The 6000-nt window shown below is 35.0% G+C and overlaps 1 long non-coding RNA gene across 1 annotated transcript in view; it reads right to left on the minus strand.

Moving 5' to 3' along the window:
• LOC110348120 (uncharacterized) overlaps positions 1 to 5217 on the minus strand; it is a 152410-nt gene extending 147193 nt beyond the window's left edge. Inside the window, exon 1 of the long non-coding RNA XR_015449365.1 lies at positions 4949 to 5217. This is a non-coding gene — a long non-coding RNA (uncharacterized LOC110348120). The remainder of the gene's footprint in view (positions 1 to 4948) is intronic.
• Between the last annotated feature and the right edge of the window lie 783 nt (positions 5218 to 6000).

Here is a 6000-nt window from a genome sequence, read left to right on the forward strand (position 1 = left end):
CTCCATCGAAAGTCTGCACAGCAGAATGAACCAATGTGAGGATAGAATTTCACATATAGAAGATAAGATTGCAATTAATGACCAGGAAAAGAAAAATTGCTTTAAAATTGTAAGGGAACATGGGAAATCAATCCAGCAGCTGCTAGACGATGCAAAGAAGAATAGCATAAGACTGATTGGAGTCAATGAAGAAACAGGAGAGAGTGCAGATGACACAAAAAAACTTCACAGAAGTGATGGCAGAAAACTTCCCAAGCAGGGGAAAAGAACTTGACATACACATAAGTGAGGCATATAGGACTCCAGCTAGCCTTGATCAAAAAAAATCTACACATAGGCATGTAATAGTTAGGATTCCAGAAATCCAACAGAAGAATAAAATTCTACAAGCAGTGAGAGAAAAGAAACAAATCACATACAAAGGAAAGGCCATCAGAATCACAGCAGACTTCTCAATGCAAACCCTCAAGGCAAGAAGAGCTTGGAGTGATGTATTTCAAGCCCTAAAGGAAAACAGCCTCCAACCCAGATTGATGTACCCTGCAAAACTATCTTTCAAAATGGATGGAGAAATAAGATGCTTTCATGATAAAGAGCACATCAGGAACTTCATGAATACCAAACCGGCACTCCAAAAAATTTTAGACAATACCCTAGGAAAAGACAATGAGGATCACAACCCCAGGAAACCCAGCAGAATGAATCCATTGGGCATGACAAATTAAACGCAAAGGGGGAGAATCCAACAAAAAGTCACGACAAGGCTTTTAAAACTTTTGACTTCATCTCCCTAATGAGTGCATAATTCAATCTTATTATTGTACTGATTAGTATTTTTCTGATTCTAGAACTGCACACCATTCCTTGTGCTATACTGGCTATTTATCATCTTATGTCTACATTTTAATTGAGTTGTCTATTAATGAGCTCTAAGAATTCTTTATATATTCTACTCATAGGTTATACGCATTGTAAATATGGTCTGTTTAAGGTCTACTTTTCATTTTAATGATGTCATTTAAAGTTCTAAATTTCGATGGAATCTCATCACTTTTTTTTCTTTTATATATCATGGTTTTTGTATCCTAGGTAGTTCTTGCCTACTCTGAATTCATAAATATTTTCCCATATAATTTCTTCTTAAGGTTTTTTACTTTTAGGCTTTCTTATTTCGGTTCATAAATCCCTTCAAGTTATTTTCATGTATGGAAAAAAAGGGTTGAGGTTAATTTTTTATATACAGATACCAGGTGTTCATTCTAGTGCCATTTGCTGAAGACACTATCTCTTCCTCGGTTCTTGAATCAAGTTTATAATTCTATAAAATGCTAATGTTAAATAATCTTGCAAAACTCAGTGGACCATATATGTGTGGTTCTATTTCTAGATTCTCTGTTTTATTCCAATGATCTATATGTCTTTCCTTACACCAACACTGCCTTGATTACTGTAGCTTTAGAAGAAGTCTTATAATTGGGTGCTAAACATCTTCCAACACTGTTTTTGTTTTTGGCTTTTCTGGATCCTTTGTACTCCTATATAACTTTCAAATTTCAATATCCAGTTCTTCATTTATAGCAAGTATACACAGACCTGAATTTTTATATACACCTTGTGTTTTCTAATCCTGCTAAATTCAAGTAGAAGTTCTAGGGGCTCCTAGAGATTTCTTAGTATTTTCTCTGTAGATGATCATTTCATCTACATATAAAGATTTTGCTTCTGCCGTGCCAATCCTATCCTAGTTGTATCATTTTATTGCCAGACTATTTTGGTTTAGACCTATGTTTCAAAGTCTAATGGACAGATGAAGAGTAGGCATATATGCCCTTGTTCCCCACTTTAGGGAGAAAGCATTGTATCTTCTCCATTCATAGAAGGAGTTTTTGTTGGAAGTATGGAGTACATGTCTTTGATCTGCTGAGAAGGTTCTGTTCTACTTCTAGTCTCCTGATAGCTTTTACCATGAACAGCTGTAGAATTTAGTCCAATACTCTTTCTCCAACTAGTGACAGGATCATATGGCTTTCTCCTTTCCTCTGTTAAAATGATGACTTTGGGGGGTGGATCTTCCAATGCTGAACCAACACTGCCATCCCTATAGTAAAACCACTTTCTACATCCTGCCAGATCTGACTTCTAAGAGTTTGTTTTGTTAAACAAATTTCTATCTATGTTCATACTTTTTTCTTCTATTATCTTTATCCAGTTTTAGGATTAGCACAATGTTGATCTCCTAAAATAAGGGGAGAAGTGTTCCTTCTTTTTTCTGCTTTAATTGTTTGATATAATTTATCAGTTAAAATGTTTATGAGCCTGCTGTTGTCAAATAGGTAGGTTTTCAAGCTAGGAATATACTTTCTTTAATAGCTGCTATTCAAATTTTATATTTCCTCCAGAGTTAGTTTCATTAATTTGTCTTCTAAGTTACTTCTTAGTTGTCAAATTTATTTCAAAAAAGATTTTTGTAATATGCTTTCTATATCCTTTTAAATTCTGTAAAATCTGTGATAATGTCTCCTAGATCTTAATATTGTAATTTAAAAAATGTATAACTGACATTGTGTAACAGGAAGAAAAGGTCTAAAAGAGCAGGGGAATTGGGATGGGTAGGGAAAGGGAAAAAGGGAAAGGAAAAAATATGAGAAGAGGAAAAAAATGGCTACAAGGTCTTTGCAAATAGGGAAGGGTGGAGGGGGTGAAGGGAGGGCAAGGGAAGGGGAAAAAAAATAAGAACCAAGAGACTCATGTAATGGTACAAAAGCCCAATGATGAATGTAACTGTATTGTATACCTAAAATGTACCAATAAAGTTAATGGGGGAAAAAAAAAAAATATATATATATATATATATATATATATACACACTCATTAATAAAATGAAGGAAAAAAAAAAAAGAACACATCGCCATTAATCTCATTCAAAATATTCTCCCACACTTGGATCACACTTATACCATGGCTCTTGCCACTTTGCAAAGCATTCTGGAAGTCCTCTGTCATGAGTGTTTTTATGAGTTGTGATAAAAAATACAGTGAATACTGCTCCCAAGTGCCCTCCAGCAGAAAGTCAGACTTGTTAAAAATGTTACATTGTGTCCTCACCCACCTTATCCACTAGGTCTGGCACCATATACCTTCCAGCTCTTCCCCAAAGTCAAAACCACCAAGAAAGTAAACATTTCGAATCGACTCCAGATAGCGAGGTAGTCACAATAGTGTAACTAAAAACATTCACAATAGAGGACTCCCAGAGCTGCTTCAGAAAGTGGCAAGAATGATGAGATAAGTGTGTTTGCAGTAAGGGGGATTCGTAGTGATGTGCCTTTTACTGTAATTCACCTTTTTAATTTAAACATTCACTGTATTTTTGAATAACACCTTGTATGTCAGCTCAGTTAAATGTCTGTTGGTAGACATCTGCTATCAGAAACCCATTCCAGAGCTCTTCTTTAGTCCTGGCTTAACACATTGATTTCTCTCCTATTTCAGGATGAGGAGATGACATCACTTGGGTACAAACTTTTGAAGAAGGCCCCTTTCATGCTCAAAAAAGTAAAATGTCTCTCATCTAATTTTAAAAGATCATATAGATGCCTCATAGAAGGGGCAAAAATAAGAACTTTTGAGGGCCGGGGATTTAGCTCAATGGTTCCGCCTCCTGCCTTGCAAGAACAAGGTCCCAAGTTTGATCCCCGGTACCAAAAAAAAAAAAAAAAGGAACATTTGAAAGGATACGACAGTATTTGCTCTCCTATGTATGCTCATTGGACTAATAGTTGCTATTAAAATGAGTTATTAAAAAGGATTTTAAAAATGTGGTAGATGTATGCACAGTGGAGTATTATTCAGCTGTAAAGAAGTACAAAATTACATCATTTGAAGGAACATGGATTGAACTGGAGATCATCATATTAAGCAAAACAAAGCAGAATCAGAAAGATGAGTATCACCCATTTCCCTGAATATGCGGAATCTAAAAAGAAGACATGAAAGGGATACTATAATTAGACAAGAGGAAAGAAATGTGGGATGAAAGGGGGGGATGGATATGATCAAAATATTTTATATGCATGTATGAAAATAGCACATTGAAACCTAATATTTTGTAAAATTAATAGGCCCTAATGAAAACATTTTAAAATAAATAAATAAGCACAGAAAATATGGCACATAACACCATGGAGTACTATTCAGTCTTTGAAAAGAATGAAATTCTGTCATTTGTAATAAGTGGATAAATCTACAGCATATTGTATTTGAAACAAGCCTAGCAGAGAGAGACAAATTCTGCATGATCCCACTTATATGTGAAATCTAAAAAAGTCAAACTCTCAGAGAAAGAAAGGGACTCTGAGTGCGTGTTGGGGGTAGTGGGCAGAAATTGGCCAAAGGGCATGAAATTTCAGTTAGACTGGAAGAATACTTTCAAAAGATATATTATACATTGTGATGATGATAGTTAATAATACATTTCATACTTGAAAATTGCTATGAGAGATTTTAAGAGTTCTCATCAAAAAATAGTATGTGTGGAAATACATATATTTAAAAGCTTAATTTAGCCATTCTATAATGTATACATATATCAAAATATCATGTTGTATAGCATATAGACAACTTTAATATAAATGTACACAATTTTTCCTTGTCAATTAAATGATTATCTAATACTACAGGAAATTTTTATATGAAATGGCATTTTAAATCAGGGGTAGGAGACACGATTATGGAATAATGAACATTAGAGAGTAGTAGCCACCTGGGAAAAATAAATGTAGATTCATAAATCATACATTTGTATCAAAACAGATAACAAAGCTGTTATGAAAATGAGATCTCTGAGGTACCCATTCATCTGTTGATGGACATAAAGTCTACTTCCAAGATCGAGCCATTATGAGCTGTGTTGCTATACACATGGATCATTGTAATGTGATGTCTTTACCTCTGTTAGAATAGGAGAAGGCTGGGCTGGGGATTGAGCTCAGTGGTTTCGTCACCTGTTGCGCAAGCGCAAGGAACCGAGTTCGATCCCTGGTACCAAAAAAAATAGGAGAAGGTCAAGATTAGGAAGCAAGAAAGATGCCAGTGGTGCTAAGGGAACACTGCAGTTTCATCCTAGATGTTCCTCTTGCCTCGCCCTGGTCCTGCCTACTAGGTTTGAGTATAGTCAAAAAGAAAAAAAGACTAAAAGAAACAACTAGTACTTTGATTGTATGAATTTTCTACATGACCAAAAACTTACATAAGCAAAGGAAAAAGAGAGAAAGAACTGCAGCATATATCCCAAGAATAAATTTCTCTAATATACAAAATTTCTTAAAAACTAGTAAGTGGCACATGCCTGTACTCTTAGCACTCTGAGAGGCTGATGTAGGATGATTGCAAGTTGGAGCTCAGATTGGGCAGATTAGCAACATAAAGAGATCCTCTTTCAAAATTAAAAATTAAAAAGGCTGGGAATATGGGTCACTGAGAAAGCCCTGGGTTCATTTCCCAATACCAAACAGACAGACAAACAAACAAATAAATTGTGTGGCATGTAAAATAAATTAATAAGTGGAAGTTCAAGTCCTAGAAAAAATGAGCAACGGATTTGATAGTCCACAGAACAAAAAATGTATAACTCAAACATATGAGTAAGATTGACTACTTTGTGTGAAAATAAAACAATAATTTCTTTTCACCTAAGAAAAATTTTTAATTTTTAATCAGTCTTAATGAGAACAAAAGTGTTACCTCTCACATTACCGGAGAAAATATAAATCGGTACAGCCTCTATGGAGAATATACATCCAAATTATAAAGTCACATTCTCTAACCCAGAAATTCTGCTTCTCGAAACTTATTTATAAGCATATGTCCCCATATGCAAAATCACATATAAATAACTGTATGCTCACCAATAAATTTTTTTTTTTGGTACTAGGGATCGAACTCGGGTCCTTGCGCTTGCGCAGTAGGCAATGAAACCACTCAGCAAAATCCCCGGCCCAC

The sequence above is a fragment of the Heterocephalus glaber genome, unplaced genomic scaffold, assembly GCF_053883595.1.
Source record: "Heterocephalus glaber isolate CG9 unplaced genomic scaffold, H.glaber_assembly_v1.0 deba00000676, whole genome shotgun sequence".
NCBI classification, from domain to species: domain Eukaryota; kingdom Metazoa; phylum Chordata; class Mammalia; order Rodentia; family Bathyergidae; genus Heterocephalus; species Heterocephalus glaber.